The 17360-nt window shown below is 39.7% G+C and overlaps 1 protein-coding gene and 1 pseudogene across 2 annotated transcripts in view; both read left to right on the top strand.

The window, feature by feature from the left end:
* The window catches only part of LOC110165489 (zinc finger protein 609-like), a 287085-nt gene that overhangs the window by 158635 nt on the left and 111090 nt on the right, over positions 1-17360 (top strand). The window lies entirely within an intron of this gene.
* LOC129409303 (5S ribosomal RNA) lies at positions 6618-6734 on the top strand (annotated as a pseudogene).

Raw genomic sequence — 17360 nt, 5'->3', positions numbered from 1 at the left:
ACTTCTTTGTGTCGCGTTTCAAAGGAGAGATTGCGCAACGGTGACTTGGCCTTACGGAGAAAATCGGGGTTTGTAAACGCGAGCTGCTTCTGTGGATCAGATTGGTTATATTTTGCGAGGCTTCGTGGGGTTTAAAGTTCACAAGTTTGACTATCCGTCGTACAAAATGTCGCGCTGTGTAGCTTTTTTGGAGTAAGGTCTGCCTCGTGTTGGTCTCTTTGGAAATTTTATCGCTTTACTTAGATTTAGGGATGGGTCGTGACACAAGTTCTCCAAGGAAAGGGAAAGGGAGGGAGAGGGGGCAGAGAGAGAGAACGGGGAGAGGAAGAGAGGCAGAGAGAGTGAAGCTGAGACAAAGAGAGCAGGAAAGAGAGAGACAAAATTAGGGAGAAAGAGACGGAGAAAGACGGGTATTGACACAGAGGTAGAGAGAGAAAGAGAATGAAAAAAGGCAGCAACAAAGAGCAAGAAAGAGACAAAGAGACAGATAAATGGACTGAGAGAGGAGCATAGAGAAGCAGAGAGAGAGAGAGAGAGCAGAAACTATGGGTAAGACAGAGACAGATTCAGATGGAGAGAGTGAGAGGCAGAGAGACAGACAGATAATGAGGCAGAGAGACTTGAGTGTGGGGTATAGAGAGAGACAGAGAAAGAGAAAACAGTGAGTAAAACAGATTCAGATATAGACAGAGAGAGAAAAAGAGAGCTACTGAAACAGAGAGAGAGTGAAAAAGAGAGTGAGAAAGAGACAGAAAAAGACAGAGAGACAGGTAATGACAGAGAGAGGAGCATAGAGAGAGAGAGGGAGAGAGAAATGGAAGCAGAAACCGTGAGCCGAGAGGCAGGGAGAGAGAAAGAAACACTGAGTAAGACAGATTCAGATGGAGAGAGTGAGAGAGGCAGAGAGAGAGGAGACATATAATGAGGCAAAGAGAGACTTGAGAGCAGGGTATAGAGAGAGGCAGAGAGAGAGACAAAGAGTGAGTGAAAAAGAAAGGTATTGAGACAGAGAGAGAGGAAGAGAAAGAGAGTGAAAAAGAACGGGGGTGAAAGAGAGAACAGGGAAGAGAGACAGATAATTAGAAAGAGAGAGAAACTGAGACTGAGAGAATGAGACAGTGAGAAAGGCAGAGAGAAAGAGAGACAAATAATGAGGCAGAGAGAGACTTGACAGCGGGGTATAGAGAGAGGCAAAGAGAGAGAGAGAAAAAGAGAAGTATTGAAACAGAGAGAGACTGAGAGAGAAAGAGAGTGAAAAAGCGAACGGGAAAGAGACAGAGAAAGACAGTGTGTCTCTCTGTGACACAGAGAGGAGCATAGAGAGAGAGAGATGGAAGCAGAAACTGTGAGTAAGACAGAGACAAATTCAGATGGAGAGAGTAAGACATAGATGAGAAAAAGAAAAAACAAGATTTAAACACAATTCCTAATATATACATTTCATCTAATTCCTAATTTTGGCCTCACAATTTTTTGTATTATTTATTTGATTTCATATTTTTGTTTCCATTGTAGTGCTGCTTTCCAGAACTGACATGAAACTCATCAACACGGAACACTTTTTCGTCCAATCCAAACTGGGAAAAAATGTCACAAAATAATTTTTGTCTTGATTTTTTGGCAGTTTTGTCTCACAAGATTTAGTGGCACGAGATCTTTTACCATCCGTACTTAGACCCAATAAATAAAGAAAAGTCCGGCTTCAGTTTGTAAAGTTGACTCATTTATTACTCATTAGCAAATATAATAAACAGAAGAACGTCAATTGGTTTCTATGGTTTCAAAACATAAAAATCATAAAATTTTTTATTGTATTTACTTTTGTTGCCCCATTAAAAGAATCGGAAAGAACAAGAACAAGAAGATGTTAAGAAGTTGCTGATACGATCCATACCTCCATACGTAGGCCACGATATGTTACACTTTTCAATACAGTGAGATTTCGATTCAGTATGTTTGATACGATATATTTCAAATAAATTAGGCACAGTTCAGTGTAAAAAAGGCTAAATCATGACTGTGATACTAAGTTTGTGCAAAGTTAATAAGAAAAATACTCATTTTACTCAAAACAGTGAAAATGTCTACACAATCGTTGCTCTTACACACAATAATTTAGTAAAACGTAGCTAAAAATACTCTCAGCAATATATCGACACAGCGGCCCATGATATTGATTCTGTATCATCAAATTAAACGATACAATATATCGATATTTCAGTATTTTTGCATACCCCTAACGACTAGTGCTGGGTATCATTAAGAAGTTGGCGATATGATACATACTTCGATACGGCGAGCTTTCAGTTCGGTACGATATATTTCAAATCGATTCGATACAGTTCAATAAAAAATAAAGGCTAAATCATGGCTGTGATACTAAAAGTCTTTGTTAAACCATTTCTTGTCCAAAGTTCACATGAAACCCAAACATTTAAATCCTCAAAACAGTGAAAATGTCAAATGTGTCACATAAATGAGCTTCCTTCCACTAAACAAACAACAAAACTGTAGTGTTGTAACAAAAAAATGCAGTAAAATATACCAAAAAATACTCTTGGCGATATATTGACACAGCAGCCCGCGATATTGATAATGTATCATCAAATTAAACAATGCGATATATCGATTTTTCAATATTTTTGCACACCGCTAACAACTGGAATTATTTTTAAGAAGAATAAACTTTTACATGATTGAGGAAGAAATGAATTTGGCTTTAAAATCGGGATAAACCACCAACTTTCTCCAGAATTAAGTTTAATTCTGAATAATCATTTTCATTAAGAATTAAGTGTTAACATGGTCTTTTTAAAGCAGAATCCATTTTTATTCAGATTTAAAGCTCATGTAAAAGTATGTTATTAAACCTTTCTATCTCCACGGAGACCAAACCACACCAAGTTTTACAGGTCAGGATCTGCGGAGAGGCGACCCCGCTCGCTGTTTTTCTAGGTATTTTTGAACTCTAAAACCACCTCTAACTGATTAAACGTAAGGCAAGAGCTGTTTAATGTCATACTGTGCGAGCGGACGTGCGGAGATGTCAGCCTGATTGATAATGCGATGTAAAAAGGGTGAGGATTTGGGTCGGAAGGTGCGGTGATTATAAGACACTGGCTGGAGCAGGCTGTAAATCACCGGGGCTGCAGCAGGCTTTCTCAGGACAGGGAGTGCTTCTTTATAGTGTTGACTCAGGCTTAACAGGGCATTAGCCGCAGAAAACTTATCAAGAGAATTTAGCAGTGTAGTTTTAAATGTCTGACTGGGGCTAATCATCGTAATCTGCAGGACACAGCGAAACAAAGCCCGTCGCAATGAATCATTTTGAGATCATGCTGTGTTATGATTAGTCGTATTAGCTATTCAAAACACGGTATGGTACACATGAGCAATGGTGATCCCGCTATTGTACTACCTGCACAGGAGCCTGTAGTATTGGAAGTACTTATTTACTTGTAAGATACACTACCGGTCAAAAGTGGGGACTCACCCTCTCATTCATTGTTTTTCTTTTCCTATGTTTACTACTTTCTACTTTTGATATACATAAAGAAGACATCAAAGAGGTCAGTGTGAAGTAAGGTGTATGGAACTTTTTTTTAAATATATACAGTATCTTGCGTCATATATTTGAGGAGTAGGAGGAGTGGGAATAATAGGAGTAGGAGGAGTAGAAGGAGTAGGAATACTTGGAATAGGAGTAGTAGTAGGAATAGGAGTAATAGGAAGATGAGTAGTAGTAGGAATAGGAGTAATAGGAATGTGAGTAGTAGGAGTAGTAGTAGTAGTAATAGTAGTAGGAGTAGGAGTAAGAATAGGAGTAGGAATAGTAGTATGAATAGTAGTAGGACTAGGAGTAGTAGTAGTTGTAGGAGGAGTAGGAGTAGTGGTAGAAATAGGAGTAATAGGAATGTGAGTAGTAGTAGTAGTAGGAGTGGGAGTAGGAGTGGTAGTAGGAATAGGAGTAGGAATAGGAGTAGTAGTAGTACTAGGAACAGGAATAGAAGTAATAGGGATAGGAGTAGTAGTTGTAGGAAGAGGAGTAGTAAGAGTAGTAGTAATGGGAGTTGTAAAAGTAAGAGGAGTAATAGTTGTAGGAAAAGTAGTAGTAGGACTAGTAGGAGGAGTAGTAGGAAGAGAAGGAGGAGGAGTAGTAGGAAAAAAGAAACCAAACATTGGATGAAAGGATGTGTCCATACGTTTGACCGGAGCAGTTTAAAGATGCACTGAGTAACTTTTCCGGCGGTTACAGTTATGATAATAGCATTAAACACATACAGTATATCTAGTATTTATTCATTTACAGATGTTTTTACTGTGAAAACTCAGGTAAGGGCGGGTGGAGAATCCCTGCCTCAAGTGGAGGAGTTCAAGTATCTCGGGGGCTTGTTCTTGAGTGGTTTGAGGATGGGGCGCAAGGAGCTTGGAGTAGAGCTGCTGCTCCTCCAAGTCGAGAGGAGCCGGCTGAGGAGACTCGCTTGAAGGGACTATGGCTACGTTCAGACTGCAGGGCTTAATGCTCAATTCCGATTTTTTTTGTGAAATCCGATGTTTTTGCGAGGTCGTTCACACTTCCAATTAAATGCGACTTGTCTGTGACTCCAGTGTGAACGGTAAACGGCCCGAAAGTGTCCCGCATGCATACTGGAGGACACGATGAAGTCAACCCCATGCGTCAACCGCAGCGAGCGTGCTCTGTGTTTACGGAAGTTGTTCAAACATGGACGCGAGCATTGAGCACCTGGAGATTTTACAGTTCCGGTTTCCGCCTGCTTCAGCGCAGAATAGTGACGTTTGTCGCTTGTTGATGACGTGTAGGTCGGATGGATTCGCTTTGGCCGTTCAGACTGAAGTCGCATGTCAAAAGATCGGATATGTATCGGATTCAGGAGCACATATCCAAGTGGCCTGGGTCGCATTTGAAGATGTCATTAAAAGATCGGATACAGGTCACATAGAAGCCAAAAAATCAGATTTGGGTCACTTCAGGCTGCAGTCTGAACGCAGACTATGTCTCTGGGCTGGCCTAGTAATGACTGGAGGAAGTGTCTGGGGTCATGGAAGTCTGGAGGTCCCTGCTCAGACTGCTGCCCCCGCGACCCGGCCCTGGATAAGCGGAAGAAAATGGATGGAACTCACAATAGGTCAATTGTACGTGACATCGAGTCAGTACGCTGTAACTCTAACCATGCATTCATCAGAGAGTAAAAATAAAATCTGCATTTCCATTTATTGTCATTGTATATTTACAGGGTTAAACTGTTGGTATCAATACTCAGTATCGGCAAGTACAGAAATGACTATACTTAGTTTTCAAAAAAGTGGTATCGGTGCATCCCTGGTCCAAACTGTCAGGTAAACAAACCCTCGGTCTGAAAAAAAGAACCTATAATAAATAAATAAATAATGAGGAGACAAAATGAAGCTCATTGTGCTAGATAGATATGTTTAATATCGTACCATGGAATATTCCAGGCGAAGCAATAACATCTCCATGGAGACAACCAGGTGATGGACCCTCCACTAGAAATGTTACACAAGGCAGTTTTTAAAGACCTCACTTCATCTTCAGACTTTCTACTTCATCATATCTGCAGTAGTTTTGCGCTGGGTCGTGTGAGGATCCCCCGCATCGATCGGCCCTGTGCGGATGAGAGCACTGCTGGACTGAAATAACTTAATGTTTCTCCAGAAGTGGATTTGATGAGAAAGCAAAGCCAAGGCATTCCATTGGATTTCACTGCTGGCTCCTTTCGCCGGTCGTCCAATCAATGACTTTAAAATAGAGCGATACAGTTCAATTTGCTCGTAGACAAAACCACCTCAGCAGACTCTCTTCTTTTCATCTGCACAATGACAAAACTGTGCTCACTGACTATGACTGATATTGAGAAATGGCCTCTGAGTATTTTGAGAGTTGAGTAAGTAGAATCATTTGGATCAGTTCAGCCCTGGAGTTGTTTGTATCGACTAAACAAAAGGTAAACAGTACTTGAAAACTACAACTTCATGAAATCACAAGGTGGAACAGACTATTTTAAGCTTTGTAGATGTAGACAGACTCAGACTAAAGAGTTACTCAAACATGTAAATGAAACAAAACAACATTCTAACATGACTTAAAGGTGCACTATGTAATTTTTTGGTTGTGGTCCGTTTACCTGCTTGTATCCTGTATCCTCTACAAACATGTTCTGGGATGCAGTTTGCATTCATGTTTTGGCAGATATTCAAAATCCAAGAATCAATGGATACTTTGCAGTGACAAGGCAGGTTTCTGCATGTATGTCTGTGACAAAATGTTGAGCAGTAACCATGGTGACACAATGCAACACATTTTCAGAAGTCTATGATCAATACAAGCATTCAAAGTTCTGTTTAGGAGTTTGATTTTCGACAAAAAAGTGAGAGTGACAAACTGAGAAACTGTTGGTGACCTGTTGTCACACTGATCTACCAGCATTTTCTATCACAATCTGATAAGGCTGTGCAATTAATAAAATTTTCATTGCAATTTCAATTTGTTTGTCAAACGATCTCCAAACACACATATAAACAAGTTGAAATGAAAAGCTTAACAAAGTTTATTTTGGGATATTTTTGATATAAATATGTATTGTGGCCATACCGGCTTGACAAAGCCTGATCCCATCAGATCTCAGAAGCTAAGCAAGGCCGGGCCTGGTTAGTACTTGGATGAGAAACACTGGGAAAATCAGGTGCCACAGTGAGGCCCAGTCACAAAACTTCACCCACAATGCCTAGTATTAAAGTAGTGTGTGTGTGAGTGATGGTGCTGGATGGAGGGACCGATGGCGCCAATTGGCATGGCAGCCGCGCTTCCGTCAGTATGCCCCAGGGCAGCTGTGGCTACAGCAGTAGTTTACCATCACCGGGTGTGGAGAGAAAAAGAATAATAAATCTGTAATGCTCTGTAAAGCATCTTTGTGACATATGTCTGTGAAAAGCGCTCGATAAATAAAGACTTACTTATATTTATTGTACACCAGCTGGATGTGCAGTTTATTTTGGTGCTTCTACTTAGCATCACACTCCCAAGGGTTATTGATGTTATCAGCTGCAGAGTATCAATATCAATGCAAAGTTAATTTTTTTTATTACTTTGTGTACAAATTGTGCTCTACAAACCAAAGTGATGTTAACTTTCATTTTAAAAGGGCATTTTGTAACTTTTCTAGTGGCGAGGCTTTTGTTGAAGATGTTCTTGCTTTGTCTGGAATGTTTGACAGTATGACAATAAACCTTTCTATCTTCATGGAGACCAAACCAGACCAAGGTACAGGTCAGATCTGTGAAGAGGTGACCCCACTCTCAGTCAGAATACCTCTTTTTTTGAGCTATAAAACCACCTGTAACTGAATAAATGTATAGAGCTGTTTCATGTCACACTGTGAAACATTGTTACATTTACAGCTACACAGTTACACAGTGTACTTTTAAATCTTCTACTCCTGCTCTAGAGCTGGTTTAGACATACTTTTACCGGAAAGACACACATAGAGTATTCTTAGTTGGGCTGATCTGTTTTTTGTGGCTCATGTCGGTTGATCATTGCTGGATTCTAGAAATGGTTGAGTCCAGTGTCCTTTTCTTCTCCGTCTCTGTGAATCAGTGTTGAACTACGGGAACATTCTAGTATCGGGACATGTTGATCTTGGTGTATTGCAGTGAGCCTCCTCTCCTGACACAGCTGAGATCTTTCTGTAATGGTGGTCTTGGGTTAATCCTTAGCCCGAGGAGTCGACGTGTGCTGCTGTTGTGAGGTCAGTGTAAGTGGACATGTGGACAGTATTATTAAGGACACATCTGGAGTCCTTGAATTACTTTATGACGATGTTAATTCATATTTTAAAGGTTGGTGGGCCTCAAATGCTTGTTACTATAACTACTACTACAACTACTACCACTACTACTACTACTACCACTACTATCACTACTACAATTACCACTATGACTACCACTACTATCACCATCACTACTATCACTATCACTACTACAATTACTACTATGACTACCACTACTACCACTACTGTCACTACTACGATCACTACTATGACTACTACAGCTACTACTATCACTACTATGACTACTACCACTACTACTATAACTACTACACTACTATGACTACTACAGCTACTACTATCACTACTATGACTACTACCACTACTACTATAACTACTATCACTACTACTACACTACACTACTACTACACTACTACTGTACTCAAACTACTAACTACCACTTACACTACTAACTACTACACTACTACTACACTACTACTACCACTACTAACTATACACTACTATCACTACTACTACATTACTACATACTACCACTACTACTACTACACTACTGCACTACTACACTACTACTACTACACTACTACTACTACTACTATACTACTACTACTATCACTACTATGACTACTACAGCTACTACTATCACTACTATGACTACTACAGCTACTACTATCACTACTATGACTACTACCACTACTACTATAACTACTATCACTACTACAACTACCACTACTACTATCACTACTATGACTACTACAGCTACTACTATCACTACTACGACTACTACCACTACTACTATACCTACTATCACTACTACAACTACTACTATCACTACAACTGCTATCACTAGTACTACTACTATCACTACCATTACTATCATTACTACTACTACTGTCACTACCACTTCTATCACTACTACCACTACTACCACTACAACTACTATCACTACCATTACTATCATTACTACTACCACTACTATCACTACTACTACTATCACTACTACCACTACTACTATCACTATCACTACTGTCACTACTACAACTGCTACTATCACTACCACTACTATCATTACTACATCTACTACCACTACCACAACTACCACTATTACCACTACTACGACTGTCACTATCACTACTATCACTACCATCACTACCACAGCTACCATTACTAGCACTACTATTATCACTACTAACACCTGCCACTACCACCACTACTACTATCACTACTATCACTACTAACACTACTAACTACTAACACTACTAACACTGCTAACACTACAACTACTAACAAAAATCTAGTTAAGTTAAGATGACTTGAATTAAGAACGTTTTTTATCATGATTTGAGTAAATTTCACTTAAGTAAAATAATCCACCAATGGGACAAGACTTTTTGTATTTAAAATATGAAAATAAATCTCGCTACACTTAAAGGTGCATTGTGTAACTTTTCGGGTGGAGGGTTTGTTAAAGCTTTTGTTCATGTAGATGTTGTTGCTTTGTCTGGAATGTTTCACAGTATGGCACTAAACCTTTCTATCTTCATGGAGACGTTTTAAAAAGGCACATTGTAACATTTCTGGTGTGGGGATTGTCTCTTGTCTCTACGGAGACTTTATAGCTTTGCCTGGAATGTTTTACAATCACATCAATAAAAATATATTATATCTATCTCCATGGAGACACTCCGGTGGCAGACACTCAACCAAGACAAATATTTTAGCGAGTTAAAGTGCGTATGACAGGTTTTGAAGATCCTTTAATTTTGATTTAATTTGGTGGGATAATACCTGTTGTAAATATAAATAGTAGTATTGATAGTTTTACATAAATCAAGAAGCAATTTTTAAAGAAAAGTTGAAAAATAGGTTGAAAATTACAGGAAGTGAAGAGTTCTATTTTAGAGTTTTGGGAGAATTCTGTCTAAAAGTTCACCAAAATTTACACAAAATAAACACATTTTCTGATACTTTAAACATCATTTCAACAAAATACAGGTGTTTTCTTCTATTTTTATTTGTTTGAAAATCATTTTTGTGGACATTAAGGAGTTTTAGACCACTGTATTACATGGTTTCTAGGTAACGGTAGTGGAATACTCTACCATGATGTCATGATTTCCAACCAGGAACTAAAATCTTCAATGTAAAAATGGCCAAAGTTGGAAAAGAATTCTAACATTTTTAACTAAATCTGAAATATAATGACCTTTAGAGCGTTCTGGTAAAATGTGTAGTTCAACCTGTCATAGGCACTTGAACTTTAATGACGTACTGTGGGACATTCAAGGCATAACAATAACATCTCGACTGAAACAAACACTACGCATGTTTTCCACCAGGAAATCTATACAGTGCACCTTTTAAACTCTGGTCACATTAGCGTGTTATGTCATGCGATCCCCCAGCACTTTGTCACCGCCTGTTTTTCACTTTATAATCTTGTTTTTGTCCCATTATGTGATTATTTACTGTTTTTCTTGAAGAGGCCTGTCTCGTCTTTCGTATTTGTGAGTGCGTTTGCTTCCGGTAAGTCCCCGGTTGATGGATGCGAAGTGGAAAATGGAGCCGTCTCATCTCCCCAAGGTTGTGGTGACGGAAGAGGAGGCCGAATGGATGCCTGTGGGACTTAGCTGTGCATTTGAATAATACAAACATGCCATAGTAAAAGCAGATCATAGGTCTGTGTTGGAAAGCGTCGCTAGTGAGATTTGACTATTCAAACCCTCTCCGCCGGCTAATACAATCATCATCGGCACGTCTGTACTAGTATTTATATCTACATCCTTTATGTATATACTTTTATTACTGTCTGAATGAGATAAACAAGCAACTGCCAAGGACGCTACGGTATTTTTGTTGTTATATGAACCTGAATCAACTGAGGACTTTCTGTAATGGTGGTCTTGGGTTAATCCTTAGCCTGAGAAGTCATTGGCCACGTTTACATGATGTTTTTTAATTCCGAATTAACTGTTCTGAATCAAATAGTTCTGAATTAAAATATTCTCCTTCGAGTTTACATAGAAATAATAATTCCGAATTGAGGTTTACATGGAAAACACGATAAATCATCATGTTTAATTTCGCTCATCGTCTGGGGATCGGGAAGAGTTTTGATTGGACAGTGGGCACCCAAAGCGAAGAAAACACACACTTCAGCTGCTACCGACTTTTTTGTCATCTTGGTTTGTCGTTACGCCACGGACACAAGCATGATTCAAACTTTTTTCGCAGTCGTTCCGATGATAATGAAGCAGTAGCCTTTACGTCTGTCGGCTGAGGAAGAGAAGGGAAGAAGACAAAGTGAGTGTGAGGCGGCTCTACCTCAGCCCACTCCCGCATCCCGCTCACAAATCCAAAGAGACGTGGATGAAAGTCCGAAGCCAGGACTGGTGGAGCCGGATCGTCCAGGTCGCGTCAGGAGGGTGACCCCACGAGCATGTGCTGAATGACCGGAACTATTTTCAAGAAGAATAAAAGTTTACATGATCGAGTAATACATTAATTCGGCTTTAAAATGTGACTTAACCACCCACTTAATTCCTATGAAAATTATTATTCAGACTTCAACTTAATTCCAAAGTAAGTGTTTACACGGTCTTTTAAATCTGAATTAATTTGTATTCAGAATTAAATTATTTTTACTCAGAGTTAAAGCTCTCATGTAAACGTGGCAGTTGTGTGCTTCTGTTGTGAGGTCAGTGTAAGTGAACACATGGACAATATTATTAAGGAAATATTTGTTGTTCTTGAATTACTTTACGACGATGTTAATTCATATTTTAAAGGCGGATATGTCATTGCTCTGCCTGGAATGTTCCACAGTGTGACATTAAACAGCTCTACCTTACATTTATTCAATTACAGGTGGTTTTATAGCTCAAAAATACCTTGAAAAACTCAAAAAACATCCTGAAAGTGAGCACAGCATTAACACCTCCACGGGGAAAAGTATTTGACGGACCTTCTACCAGAAAGGTTACACAGTGACCTTTAACACATAGTAATAGGCTGTTCAATGTCCAGTTATGACTCAAAACAAATGTGCATGCAAATCAACCAGAGCTCCACAGCTGATCCTCATGTGAACTCACACACGCGCAAAGTTGCATCATATATCTTTTCTGGTGGAGGGTCCGTCAATTGCTTTTCTTTTATGGAGATGTTAATGCTTTGTCTGGAATGTTTCACAGTATGGTATTAAACCAGTATTTTTGTTGTTGTTGTTGTTGTTGTCTTTCCCAGTAGCTTTGTTTGTCATTGATGGTTCATAAATGTGAGGAAAAGACGTTATAAGTTAGAAGATCTGACATTTCTCTCATGGTTCAACATCAGCTACAGTATTTTGCAGTGATTTTCCTTCGGTATTACTTTTTCTCGGTTCAATTCCAAGGCTATTTTTGATACTGGCACAAAATTTTTAAGTGGCTCGAGAACCAATCACTCAACCGTATTTACCCAAGCAAGGTCGATAAAGTGTCTTTTTCAAGAACATAACAGTAATTTAGTGTGCTCTTGGATATTTGTGTAATGTTCAGGTAGAGGCAGGGGTGGTACGTAATGAAGTAAAAGTAAAGTGCTGTTCTTCTACTTAGTTGAGTAGATTTTAATGTGGATACTGTATTTTTCGTAACTAATTTCATACATAAGGCGCACCGGATTATAAGGCGCATTCAGCGACACAAACGGACGACACTTGAGACTGATCCTTAGTCCAGGCGTCCACGATCCATTGGCAGATCGTTGTGTAATTCGCCTGGCGTTGCCTCCCTGTCTTGGTGAATGTGGATTTTGAATGTGAATATGGGTGGATCATTTTATTTGTTTTTTTATTTCCCACGAGGACGACTCAAATATACATCGAGTAATAATGTCAGCAATGTCAATAATGCAGCTTTGCCACATTTGTTTACATTTTACATAAATGAAACTTAAAACCATGCATAAACTATAAGTGCTGACAAAAACTGCTTTCTTCTGCGTTGATGCAGTTCAGCTTCTGTCAGATTAAGGACCATAAATTGGGATTTACTCCGTGAGGCTCCTGACTACAGTAGCTATAATGCTCCGACAGTGGTGTGGCTTCTTAGTTTACCAAAGTCGTACTAAAACATTTAACAGATTTTTAAAATTGGTTTGAGGTCAGTAAGCACATCCAGAATGAATTATGTATTATGTAGGCTCACCAAATTATAAGGCACGCTGTCGATTTTTAAGAAAATTAATGGATTTTAAGTGCACCTTATAGTCCAAACAATATGATACTTTTTACTTTTGGCCCTGGTCTCTGGTAGTACACAGGCTCTCGTAGTAGATTGTCTCTGGTAGTAGAGTCTCTGGTACTACACTGGCCCTGGTAGTAGTGGACTGTCTCTGGAAGTAGATTGGCCATGGTACACTAGCCCTGGTAGTACACTGGCCCTGGTAGTACACTGACCCTGGTATTAGTAGTCTGTTTCTGGTAGTAGATTGGCCATGGTACGCTGACCCTGGTAGTAGTGGAGTCTCTGGTAGTAGTGGAGTCTCTGGTAGTAGTGGAGTCTCTGGTAGTACTGGAGTCTCTGGTAGTACTGGAGTCTCTGGTAGTACTGGAGTCTCTGGTAGTACTGGAGTCTCTGGTAGTACTAGAGTCTCTGGTAGTACTAGAGTCTCTGGTAGTACTAGAGTCTCTGGTAGTACTAGAGTCTCTGGTAGTACTAGAGTCTCTGGTAGTAGTAGACTGGCGCTGACAGCTGTGGTGATTACCTGCCCGGGTTGTGCCCATGCATCAGACGCTGACACCTGTGATTAGGTCCTCATTATGGCGCCCTCGCTCTCACTCATTTGCACAGGCGCACGAGCAATGGCCCGTCCACGCTCATTTGAGTAAAGCCTGAAATATGAAGCCTGATCTGGGACGCCATCAGGGAGTAATACTGGAGGAGAGAGGAGAGGAGAGATGGGAGAGAGGAGAGAGGAGATAGGACATGAAGAGTGAGAGAGAAGGTTTGGTTCAGAGTGGTCCCTGGAGCGCTGTTGCTTCACAGTTTTAGATGAGAGCAGTAAATCCCGAGTGCTCGCATCATCACTCTTTAAGTGTGTGAGTGTATTTGAACAGCTCTAAACACCCTGAAAATATTCTCTCTGTGTGAGTGTTCAGAGTGTGCACACAGCTGCTGGTGATATGAAATACTTTTGGTGATACAATATCTATATCGCAGGCTGCTGTACCGATATATCGAGTATTTTAGGCTGCGTTCAGACTGCAGGGCTTAACGCTCAATTCAGATTTGTTTGTGAAATCCGATTTTTTTGAGAGGTCGTTCACATTTCCAGTTAAACGCAACTTGTATGTGATCTCCAGTGTGAACTTTAAATGCCCTGAAAGATTTGAGCACCTGGAGATTTTAAAGTTGCTGTCGTATCAGAGCCAGAACATGCACAGCTTATTTGTTTTAAGGAGGAGATTGAGAATAAGAAGGGCGAAGTTTTGGGCCGTGGCGTTTTGTGGGGCAGCGGCAGCGACGTCCGTAGAAAGAAACGTGTGGGCGCGAGGTGGGATGAATGCGACCTGGCCGTTCAGACTGAAGTCGCGGGTCCAAAGATCGGATATGTATCGCTTTTAGGAGCACATATCGAAGTGGCCTGGGTCGCATTTAAAAAAAAAATCGGATCTGTGTCATTCAGACTGTCATTAAAAGATTAAATACAGGAGCATAGTGGCGAAAAAATCTCATTTGGGTCACTTCAAGTTGCAGTTTATGGTTCTTTTAGCTATTTTTTGTGATCGCACTACAATTTTGTGACTTATTTAGTGGAAGAAAACTTGTTTACAGAACACACTTGACATATTCACTTTGAGTGAAGTAGATGTTATTTCATATTCACTTCGCACAAGAAGTGGTTTAACAAAGAAATATTGTTGCTAAAACTGACTGTACTGAACTCTCCACCTTCACGAAACTGCTCAAAACCCATCGATTTAGAACCACTTTAAATGTCTAACCTGCTTTTAAATCATGCCACTGTTCCATTAGCTCGTTTTTAAAAATGTACTTATTAAATTGTTTTCTTTGTACGGCGTCTTTGAGTGTTTCGAAAAGTGCTATAAAAAGTTTTAAAAGTGTTATTATTATTGAAAAGAATCATGCACATTATATTTATTATCACATTTATCACAATATCGTATCGTGAGCCTTATATCGTGTATCGTATCGAATCATATTTTTGTGTATACATGTAAAGTAGAGCTGTTTAATGTCATACTGTGGAACATTCCAGACAAACAATAACAGAAGCTTTCAACAGACCCTCCACCAGAAAAGTTACCCAACGCACCTTTAACCCCGTGTCTCTTCTCACTGTCGGAAAGTGGTTGTTTTTTTTTTTGTTTTTTTTCATTTCCAACAACACGATAATTATCTTCTGAGCTTCTTCTCTAATTATCCCCAGTACCGGCGCTGTGTTCTGGAGCTCTCGGTGCCCAATTACAGAGCTCGGCGCAGGGCTGAAGAGTGGCGTTGTACCGCAGCTCGGCGCTAATGATCCAGGGGCCTTTTCAAGTCCACTTCCCCGAGTAAAGCGCACTAAGCCTGGTGTCAGAGCGGCTCTCACCCCCCCGTCTGTCTCCTCTGGTCTGGTCCCGCCGTACGCCCACGCACTCTGGTTCTCTCCCTTCTTTTTCTCCTTTCATTCCTCTAAACTCCTCTCTTCTTCATCTTTTTCATCCTTCCCTTCTCTCTCCTCTCCCTCTTCTTCCTCTTCCTTTTTTGTGTAACTACCGTCAGCCTTAAATCCCCTTAAATCTCCTGTCTCAGACCATTTTCTGTTTTTTTTTTGACACTTGAGTGCGATGATGGCTTTCACAAAATGAGATTATACTGCTCCATTATGGGTTAGTATTAAAAACAGGGTATAAAAATCTTAAAATTATTTCAATTTCTTATTATAGTTTAATTATGCAGAGCAGTAAAAAGTATACACAATATTTTTATAATAGTTTTATAATTTCAAATCATATACTTTTGGGAAAATTATCAAAATCGACCCTACATATTGGTGCAAAAATATTTGCCGTGAAAACATATTTGTGCATCTCCAGCTCTGTGTCACCCCTCCCTTTGCTCTCCATGCTAAGTCACGACCCCTTCAGAGCACTATCACAACAGTTCAGTATCATGTTTTTGTATATTTATGGAGAATTGTAGTATTTACTTTCACGGTTTGTCATCAGTAGAGCTGTGCAAAAATATTGAAATATCAATATATCATATAATTTAATGTGATGATACAGTATCGATATCGTGGGCTGCTGTATCAACATATCGTCAAGAGTGTTTTTTGGTATATTTTACAAAATTATTTTGTTACAGAGCTACAGTTTTGTTAGCCTGATTCATCAGCCGGTTTCACTTCGTGGAAACTGTCTGACCTCACAGGATTAGGATTTGTTCATTCGACGATAGACGGGTACGTTTTCATTTAACCAGTTGCTGCTATTTGGTTGTGACATATGAAATGTGCCAGAACGCTCAGTGGTGTCCGAGGAATTGCCGGAACAACAGCAAACAATGCTGATTGGCCTTTGCGCGGTCTACAACTCCAGGGTTCTTGCAAACCGTCTAGTGCATTTTGATTCCTGACCTAGTCGCTGGAGAGAAATGAAACTGAGCAGAGCACAGCTTGGGTACAGTTTTGTTACTTGTTTTGTGGAAGGACTCTTGTTTATGCGACACATTTGACATATTCACTGTTTCGATGATTAAAATGTTTGTGTTTCATTTTAAGTTTGCGCAAGAAGTGGTTTAACAAAGACTTTTAGTATCACAGCCATGATTTAGCCTTTATTTTTTATTGAACTGTATCGAATTGATTGAATCGTAAGCTCACTGTATCGAGATATGTATCGTATCGTGGCCTATGTATCGAGGAAGGTATCATATCGACAACTTCTTAATGATACCCAGCCCTACGTCACAGTAAAGATAACAACACCTAGTATGCCAACAGCGCACCAATAAACCAGTAAAACAATAAAAATGTGTTTATAATTAAATGCAGAGGGCAAACAGAGGTCTCAATCTGACCCCAAGGGCTGCAGATTTTACTTTAGTGAAACATTAAAAAGGAATAATACAGGAATTATATCTCCTTCTTTATTTTGGCCTTTAATTGGAACATTGTAAAGGTGCGTTTCCACTGGCTCTGTTCAGTTCAGTGTGTTCAGTTTGTACAGTTTTTATCCTCGCAGCACGAGCATGGAAACACAGGTTTATTGCATCACACATTGGCACATTTAGTGGTTTTAGGCGTATCTTTTTGAGTCATGCCTGCACAGAATGGGAAGACTGAAGAAGATTCCGTAGGCGTGGATTAAAAAGAAATGTCCACATAAAATAGTACGTGGTTTGGTTTGCACGGAACTCAGTGTTGGATAATATGGCCGCTCACTAAGACGTTTATTTGAATAGGCTTAATGATTGTAATGTCATTTGTGTTTGTGGCTTCATAGTAAAGAACACCCTGTACTTTAAAGGTCCTTCGTTATGCAAAATGGGC

Source organism: Boleophthalmus pectinirostris, unplaced genomic scaffold, assembly GCF_026225935.1.
Source record: "Boleophthalmus pectinirostris isolate CB_2022bp ecotype Guang Dong unplaced genomic scaffold, ASM2622593v1 HiC_scaffold_19, whole genome shotgun sequence".
NCBI classification, from domain to species: domain Eukaryota; kingdom Metazoa; phylum Chordata; class Actinopteri; order Gobiiformes; family Gobiidae; genus Boleophthalmus; species Boleophthalmus pectinirostris.
The sequence above is the reverse complement of the archived record's forward strand: the minus strand, read 5'-3'. Positions and strand labels throughout refer to the sequence as shown.